Source organism: Myotis brandtii, unplaced genomic scaffold, assembly GCF_000412655.1.
Source record: "Myotis brandtii unplaced genomic scaffold, ASM41265v1 scaffold217, whole genome shotgun sequence".
NCBI classification, from domain to species: domain Eukaryota; kingdom Metazoa; phylum Chordata; class Mammalia; order Chiroptera; family Vespertilionidae; genus Myotis; species Myotis brandtii.
The window spans coordinates 130,239-140,195 of NW_005358137.1; positions in this window are offsets into that span (position 1 = coordinate 130,239).

A 9,957-nucleotide genomic window follows, 5' to 3' on the forward strand; every position below is an offset into this window, starting at 1 on the left:
TCCGACCCCCACCCCCACTCCTAGCGGCGTGCCTCCCTTCCCCCGGATAGTACTTATCTCTTCCAAGACCTCCGATCCCAGGGAGGGGGGTGAGGATTGGAAGGGGAGGTAGTGAGAAGCTAAATCCGTGAAGACCCAGGAGTTTGTAAGGTGGCCTTTTTTTGGGGGGGGGTGTTTTTTCGGGGTTTTTCTAAGAATGCACGGTGTGGGAGGATGAGCAGTGGAAGAGTTACAAACTCGGACTACATCTAGGCTCTGCGCTCAGCTCGGTGTGGCCCTGTGCTCTGGGGAGCCAAGGCCCGTCCCTGCCGCCCCGCGGGTCTGTTTCCCAAGGACGGTGGGAAGGTGAGGGTGGGGTGGCACCTGGGCCTCAGAGTCAGGGCTGGGGGTCAGTGGAAAAGGGCGCCCTGGGAGTGGGGTGGTTGCAGAGACAGAGGCTGGAGAGTAGCGGACTCTCCCCCAGCGCGCGCGAGTTCGAGTCCAGCCAGGGCGTTGCCCCAGAAGCCCCGGGGCCTAAGCTGGGGCTGGGGCCGAAACCCAGCGCAAGGAGGGGAGGGGCGACGCCTCTGCGAGCAGCGGGAGGACTTTTTGTTCTGGCGACCAGAAGCCGCCGGTGGCCTTTACGCACAGGCGCGCGCCTCTCTAGGCGCGTTCGGGAACCTCCGGTGTTGGGAGTCCGGTCCAGGAGGAAAAGGCAGAAACCCGCGGCGGGGCCATTTACCGCCCCGCTGAACCCGCACAGGGCTTGGCAGGGGCGCGCTGCGGCGCCTAGGGACGCGAGTTTTAAGGATCAAACAGCATTGAACGCATCTTGATAGGAAGGCGCAGGCTCAGGAAACTAGGGGTTCCTCCAAATACTGCCAGTTGAAACCTCAGGACCCTCCGTTTCCAGGGAACGGAAAAAGGTGTCCTGCCTCTGGGGTCTCACCATGTACACCCCCTCTCCCCGGAGGTTTACTCTAAAAGCGATGTACCCGGCCTTGTAAGAGGCCCAGGCCGGCTCGGGCACTCTGGGTACTTCGCCAGCGAGACGCGCTAGGTACTCGGCCCACAGACATTGCCCGCCTCCCCAACTGGGAAGCTCTCCTGGTCTGTGCCAGAGTCCCCAGATCGGGAACGCAAATGGGCAGAAGCCGATCCCGGCCATGGACAGTGTCAGTTATGTGGGCCCTGTCTTGTGTGGGAACCTTGGGCGCCCCCCTCCTTCCCTTTGTCCAGCGGAGTTGCTGGCCCGCTGCCCTCCGAATGCGGCCCGGCTCGCGTGGCTGGTTCTCTCCGCTGAACAGGGAAAGTCTGCAGGACACAGGGCCAGGCTAATCGTTTTTAAATAATTAATGCCTCCCCGTTCCGCTGGTAATGCGCGGCCTCGAATTCGTCAATTACTTGTCATTAGACGTGTGTACTCCGTGGCCTTCCCTGGGTCCTTTGATGGCGCCAGGTCACCTACCCAGACGAGCTGCGGCCGAATGAAATGTGCGGGCCTTTGAGAGCCAGGTGGGAAGTAGCCGCGACCCTTCATTCGGGGCGAGTTTTGAAAGAAAGACCCTCGCTGAAAAGATGTCATCTTCCAAGTGGCCAATTTAAACGCTTAATCTTTGTCACCCGCCTACTGCCTTTTCCCCCAGCTTTAAAGAGAGAAGCCGGTCCTCAGTGTTTTGGGGGCCTTTTTAATGTGGGGGTGGGGAGAAGGGGAGAAAGAGATGAGGCTTAATAAGGCAGGGGTAGGACTGTTTGCTCAAGAAGGTACCTGAAGACACCTGAGGTAACTGGTTTTGTTTGGGATAGTGCGTCCCGCTAAGCACGGGGGCGGGGGGCGGCCGAGACAATATCTTCTGGAATGTGTAGGTCAGAACTGTCCGGGGAAAGCAGCAGGAGAGGATGTCGGAAAGGGAACCTTCGCTGAGCCCCCACCCATTCTTGGACCTGGCATTGCAGAATAGTCGGTGCTGGCTATTGCCCATAGACTTGTAGGCACACATAGAGTCCTGCCACACAGAAGAGAGTCCCCGCCCCCCACACACACGTTAGAGCCACCAGTCCCAGTCTGCCGTCCCCTGCTGTAGCAGAACAATATTTTGAAATGTCTTTGCTGGGTCAGGGAAGCTGAAGACACCAGCACCATGGCAACCCAGGGCAGCCAAGGATTTGTGGAGTGAAATTAAAAAAAAACAACACACACACACACACACACAACAAAAACAAAGAAAAAACTTCCCGAAAGCTTGCAGCTCCATACAATTACATGTCTGCTCCTTCTTTCCCATCAAATGTGCTTTTTCCAGTAAATAAATATCTGAGGGTCTCAGACCTTATATGCCCCATTGTGAGCCCAAACAATGTGCAGATCTACAGCTCTCCTTGCTGCAAAGGCATGTCTGGTCCCAGTTTTACAACAGACTTCAGATCACAGTTTCTTATAGCCTCTACCTCCAGGGACTGGCTTTCCTCTGAGAAGAGGAGACAAGAAGATATTGGAGATGGATCAAAAGATTGTGAGGCAGTGGGGGAACGGGTTTTAAAAATGAATGGAGACAGGCTGCCTGGAACTTGCCCGTGTGCTTGGCTGGCCCCGGTGCCTGGGCAGCTCTTTAGGCCTTTGGAGTCACACTCACATCCTTTCTAGGGCATGCCACAATGACTGGGATATTTTTCCCTGAAAATTTCTTTTTGATGAGATGCACCGGATATGGAGAGGAAGTTACAGGCACCTCCAGAGATGAGCAAACAAAAATCGCATGGAGCGGATAATTGCATGGAAGAGTTGCAGGTCCTCAGTGAGGCGCTGCTGGGTCCCAGCTCCTTCTCCCTTTGACAAAGCTCCCAGGGAGTGCCCTACCTCTGAGCGCTTCAGGGGTTGCCACGGAAGCCTAAATCCTGGGGCATCTTCCCCATTCTGTTCACAGCCTTCCTGCCCACTCTCTTATCCTTTTTCTCCTTTCTTCTTTAAAACAATCATGTGTGTACCCCACCCCCGCCCCCTCCTGCCATTGTATTTGCTGATGACCTAACACGCTCACACCGAAAGCCACACACAGAAAACCAACAACGTGGGATGGGAGGAGAGACCAATTATGATGGAGGCTAACAAGCCCGGAACACCCAAGTTGAAGCTGGCTGTCTCCTGGGAGACTGATGGAGGCTTATTTTACAAGCTGTCATTCCACCCTGGTCCCTATTGCCAGACGGGAGGTGATTTCTATTCTCTCCTCCCCCTGAATCCTCGGGGCTTATCCCCTGTAGCAGCAGCTGCCACCACAGCCCCTTTCACGCACAGGTAGAGAGGGCAGGGCTGTTTCACAGGCACATCTTCACGGCAGTATGCTGATTTTTTTTATATTAGTGGCTGTTTGTCAGAGAGCTCCAAGCTCACTGCCAACAAGATATGGACTGGTCAGTGGTCACTGTCACACTGGCTCTCCTTTCCTGCCAGGTTCCCATGAAAAGGCATTGACTTTTCCTTTACACTATTTCCTTCTTCTTCTTCTTCTTCTTCTTCTTCTTCTTCTTCTTCTTCTCTCTCTCTCTCTCTCTCTCTCTCTCTCTCTCTCTCTCTCTTTCTCTCTTACTATGATATAACACAACTTATAGCTGGGAATGCTGAAAGAAGCAACCAAATTAAGCTGCATTCATTCATTCATGCTAAATTAGAGTTCTCATGTTCTCATTATGGCAAGTGCCTAAGGCAGTGATGGCTAACCTTTTGAGCTTGGCATGTCAGCATTTTGAAAAACCCTAACTTAACTCTGGTGCCGTGTCACATATAGAAATTTTTTGATATTTGCAACCATAGTAAAACAAAGATTTATATTTTTGATATTTATTTTATATATTTAAATGCCATTTACCAAAGAAAAATCAACCAAAAAAATGAGTTCGCCTGTCACCTCTGACACGCGTGTCATAGGTTCGCCATCACTGGCCTAAGGTGTGCTCTCTCCTGAAGCTAACTGGAGGCAGCACCAGTCCCTGCAATGCAGGACACCATGCCAGCAACATCATATATATTTTTAAACTTAAAAACATCAAATTAACCGAAAGGGAACAACCATATACGTGTGAGGAAAACATACTGGCATTGTGCACATTGCAATTTTGCAATGAGAATTGTTTGCTGTGTTTTAGTTCTACTCGCTTAAGCAGTTTCACTTCTACTTGATAAAATGATTGAGGACTAGATTTTTTCATAGGCAAATCAGCTTTTCCTTTGTTTCATTTATCTGAAAAGAATAAAACAGGTTTTAAGAATAAGCAGGAAGGTTTCAGACCAGGGTTGGTAATAACCCCAGCAAATTAAAATAGGATCGGATGCATGTCAATTTTGACTTGCTGTTTCATTAGAAATGTGATCTTAATTAATTATTTCTTCTTTCACAAAGCAGACCTGGTTGTATAATGGGTTTTGTTGGAAAGTTTTTGTTCACGTCAAGAAAAGCATGCAGTTCCTAATTTGAAGACATAAATGTTAAAAGCTTACTGCTTTAAACTACAAAATGTGATCTTGGGAAGTGTTTGGAGGAGAGGGTTTGTGAGGAGCTAAGGCATGACGTGGATGGCTGGAGAACCAGGAAGGAAAGATAATGATCATATGACTTTTTTTTTGGTGTGTGTGTGTGTGTGTGTGTGTGTGTGTGTGTGTGGAGAGAGAGAGAGAGAGAAGGAACAGGGTAAAGTGTTAGCCAGGGCAGGACTTGAGTCATAGGGATCTCTGTATGGAGGGTGAAGCATCTTTAGGAAAGAAATCAGGAGATCAACATGTGCACACTCTGGTATAAAATATGTAGCCCTCTACTCAAGCTTTCTGCTTGCCATATGTTAAAAAAAACAATTTAAGAAATTTAAAATAAAAGAGACCAATTCCACGATATAGTTTCAATTTAGTCTGCAACTCTGAACTCCATTAAACTGGGTTGTTCACACATAGAAGTTCTAACTTCAATGATGTGCTGGTTGAGAAAACCCACCCTCTACCCAGATAAGTGAGTCTATTTCTTGGCAAAACTTTGCCCTTTATTGTACCATTTTAGTGTTTCTTAACTTGCATTCTCCCTTTTCCTTTATCACAACTATAGTCAATCCAACCACCATAGAGTGGGGTAACCTGTGCACATGCAAGTTGTCTCATGAACATGACCTCACTTAAGCTTCCCCATGCCCCACTGGTAGATGTCAGAATTGATGGGTGATGGGCCTGGGACAGAGAGAAATTAGGGGGCCTGTTTCAATTTCAGAGCTCAGCATTGACCTCAAGTCTTTTAGCTCTATGTTCTTTCAATTTCTTTTGACTTCGTTTTACCTTGAACACAGATCTCTCTGATTCAAATTCAGTAGGAAGCATGCCTTCACCAGAAACCCAGGTTTCAAAGTGAGCTGCTTTTGGTAGAGAGTGAAGCCCGAGGTGTTAGGGAAAGGCTGGAAAGAAACAGGAAGATCTCAAGAAGAGCCAGGCTTGGGTATTCTCCCTCAGAGGATGGGGGAGAGCCAACCAATAAATTAGAAGGCAATCGGGTGGGTTACCACTGGGAGCAGGCTGAGTTCTTATTTTCTCTTTTGCAGCAACACAGTTAGAATTCCCATGTGACCTTGGTCCCTCAAAGCTGGCCAGAGGTTCATTCAGTCAGGCCTAAACCAGCCACTTTTCCCCATTGAAACTTCCAGGGCCAGCTGGTGAGTGCTAGAAGGAGGAGACAGCTCTTGTATTGTGTGTGATTAGCAAGAGAAAATGCCAGAGAAGAGAAAAAAGTCTGGGGCAGAAACAATGGCCTGACCTATGAGCTTAAAACAATACCAATAGCCAAATTATCTCTTGAGAGGCAGCCTGTCAACCTATTTCTTACTGGGGATTCTGAAGCAGGCCTAGGAATGTCCCGGGACTCTTGCCTCTGACCTCCCCCTGACCCGCACCTGGTGGCCTGACAGCACAGGTGACAGCACAGCTGGAATGCACACACCACCCACCGCTGGGCTTCAGTGTTTCCTTGCCCCTACCCCAGCTGCAAGAACAGCAAGACCCCAGACCCCACAGCATGCCTCCCTCCCACATTATATAAATGCAGATCTGTATAAACACCTGCCTCAGAGGTTTGCCCATGAATAGGAGGCTTGGCTGGACTGACCGCCTAGTTCTAAGACAGAGGGAGGACGTGCCCCAGCACTCAGTAGGCCTGCAGTCTGGGAGAATAGCACCATCTAGTTGAGTGCACAGGAGCACATGGGTGTCCAAGCCAAAGATGGCTGACACCTGCTTGCACCAGGCCCTGGGGACTTGGGGCTGATTGAGCACTGGCCGTCCTGACAATAGGGTCTCAGGTTGGACATGGAGGGCTCCACCCCCCACCCCAACATTTGTAATGTAATTTCCCCAGACTGTCTGTTTTCAGTGGTGTGGGATTTTCTTCAGACTTAACATCTTCCATTTGGGGATTTCAGGGAGGCTCTGGACAACTGAATTCTAAGGCCAGCTCCACACACAATGATGTCTAAGATAGGGGGATGACCAACTCTTGAAAGTGAATGGGGTTCTAGATTAAACCAAACTCCCTATTTCAAACTGGGTAATTGAGGCATTAGACCAGTGATGGCGAACCTATGACATGCGTGTCAGAGGTGACACGTGAACTCATTTTTTTTGGTTGATTTTTCTTTGTTAAATGGCATTTAAATATACAAAATAAATATCAAAAATATAAGTCTTTGTTTTACTATGGTTGCAAATATCAAAAAATTTCTATATGTGACACGGCACCAGAGTTAAGTTAGGGTTTTTCAAAATGCTGACACGCTGAGCTGAAAAGGTTCGCCATCACTGCATTAAACTAAGGTGGGGAGAATGACGGTTACCCAAACTCACATCAGGCTCTGAGCCTTCTAAATACTACAAGAGAAGGGGAGAATGCAATTTTAGGACTATTTATGGGGGTAAGTGGGGGGGGCAGGTATCCAATCTATATTTTGTTTGCTCTCCATTTTAATTACCACTCCCCTCCCACCAGCAGAGTTTGCCAATTAAAGGCCAATCTCTCTTGATTTCTTTGCTTTAAAAGGACATTTCGATTCACCCAGGCAGACAATTAAATCCCCCTCTCGCCTCTCCCTTCCCAGAGCTCAGGAACAAGATGCCTCCCTATCTCTTGCCAGCACTGAGCAGTGGGAAGGAGTTGATCTCAGGTGCTAACCTGCAGTTATCAGAATGCCAGACTCATTTAGGGAGCTCAACTCGGGAACCCCAGGCGATCTTTTCATTGATTGTGGAAAGAGCTGTTTAGATTTCACCCTTGCTCAGTAAACAACTAAAAGTAACTGCCGGATTTCTTCCTTGCATTCAGTGAAATCTCTCTCTCTCTCTCTCTCTCTCTCTCTCTCTCTCTCTCTCTCCCCCCCTCCCTCCTCCCCCCTTTCTCTCTCTCTCTCTCTCTCACACACACACTTCTTCCATTCTTCAGGCTAAGAAACAATCAGACTGTGTTTCTTTTATAACACCCTAAGCTGACCTCCCCATCCCCAGGCTTTTGGGGGATTCTACACCTTCCTGTGAGAACTCAGATCTCTCCCAAAGAACACAGTCTCCCAATTTTCTAAATCTGTAGGGAACGTTTCTGAGAGAGGGTTGACCCTTTGGCCCTTTACCCTGTCACCTCGAAAAGTTCCCACCTGGCTAAAATACATGCTAAGATACATGCCAAAGACTTCTCTGTGTCCTTCCTCCCTGGCCTCTCTTCCCTCACAGAAGAGGTCACCATTCCTGGTTGGTCTGCGGCAAGTCCATGGCAGCTCTGAGCCAGCGGAACAAAATAGGGGAAGGGGGCAGATTTGTCAACTGCCACGCAGGAGCGCTGCTCCTGTGCTCTGGTCCTGCGTATGGCTCTCTTTGGGGGAATCAGAAATTAAGCTGGTGAGCTTACTCTGATGATCAAACTTTTAAGGTTTTTAACAAGATCCCCATTTTACTCCTCAATTCTGAATAGAAAAAAAAATGTTTCCTATTGTACACAATTTGCAATTCTCTGAATTGACCATTCTTTAAATTGGGCGCCTTCATTTAGCTGCACCTCTAGAAATAGGTTTGCTCTGAAGGGATCCTGTGGAACGTGCATACTCTGCCATCTATTTGTGCAAAATAAATAGACACAATTGCCAGCCATCACCACAATATAAAAGATTAGTACAAATCCTAATCAATGATACTTTCAAATTCAAGAATTCTTTAAAAATGATTTGATAAATGATAAAGAACAGTTTTTTTCTGAAGACATTTGACACTATCAGCTTGCAACGAGTGTTTTAAAAAAATTAAGAAGTTCTTTTTTCAAAGTTGGTACAATTTCAAATGGAATTTTTTCTTGTTTGTTTAAATGTCCTTCAAGTGATAAAAAAAATATTTTTGAAGTTAGAACACTCAACTTAAAATACAGTTTTCTTACATTTGTCAGCCTCAAGCAAAAAGCCTTTTAAACGTCCCAGAAATCTAATTTCTGGATCTGTTCTTTCCAAGATGCCAAAACTCTAATATCTTTTCTTTTTTAAAAACCACTATCTTGTTCATGAGCTACCCAATTGGAAGAAAAAATCCTAAAATAGAAAACACTGATATTTTAAGATTTAAATTAGAAATATATTCCACAGTATCGTGTTCCACAGTAAGAAACATAAGCAAATGTATTTTTTTAAAGGATAGTCCCAGAAATTAGATTGCCAATTTATTATATGAGGTACCCCTGGACAAATCAATAAAGTATGTCATTTCTTTGCTCCTTGCCTTGTCTAGTACAATTTTGTGAGATATAACATGCATTGGGAGTTTAGATATATTTATTATGTGCCATCTACCTGCACATTGGATGAGGCTCAAATATGTCTTTACACTGTGTGTAGCCCCTATGGTGTGTCCTGAGAAATCGAAAGAATGACAAATGGCTGGCCAAGCGAGTTACAGCCTTCGGTGTAGCTGCTCACGTGCGGTTCGCAGTATCCTAACTTGGTGGTTACTGACCGCTTTTTTGCATATCAGCTTTGATGTGACTAATGCTAATTATCCAATATCACCTCATATTTTGTCTCTAAATCTTATATTTGATAAAATAGCTCAAAGGCGCTAACTAAACCTCTCCTTACAAAGACTATTTCTGTGTTTGCCTTTCTGGCTATGAAATTTACCTGAAAATCATTTCTGGGGGAAGCGAATATATTGATCGTTTTTGGATTGTTTGAAATATTTAATTATATATATAAATGTTTCTGGGTAAAAATAGGATAGATTCTACATAGAATAGGAGTTTGTTTGCTCTGCCTCCTCTCTGTGCAGTGTTGGTTCGGGTCTCCCCACACCTGGGCTGTTTAGATATTTTGTAATAGTTCACCACCTCCGAGCCCAGTCAAAGCCACGCTAAATTCTGAAAAATAATTCAGGACAAACCTGCAGACATTAGTGGGACGTGGGGTGTAACCTCCCAGGGTACTCTGACACAAGCGGCATGCTATTGGGTGCAAGGGGCGAAAAACACGACCTAACGGTGTTTACATGTGTATTCAGCCATGAAATTGAATATTATCAAAGTTGAAAAAAATGCAAATCAAATTAAAACCAGGGAAAATTGTCTTTGGAATTACTGCGGCCTGGAGCCCCCAAGTGTTTGCTGAAATTGAAGCATTTAGAAAATGAAAAACCCCTCAATTTCTCCTCTCTGTTCCCCAACCCCTAGGTGTGAAATTTGTTCATTAATTCCACTACAAATGTATTGAGGCTCAAGCATCAGTCATTCGTCCTAGGCATCAATCACATTGGAATATAACTTTTTTTTCCCCTAAAGTTGAACGTCTCCGTTTAGTGTTACTAAAGTCGAGCCTGGTTAACTAAACCGAAGGGCATCCGCTTTCCGCACTGGGGAGTGAGCCCCGAGCCGCTGGCTGCGAGTGGCGAGGATGCTCTGCCAAGCCGGGCCCAAGCCCCTCTCTGCGGATGCG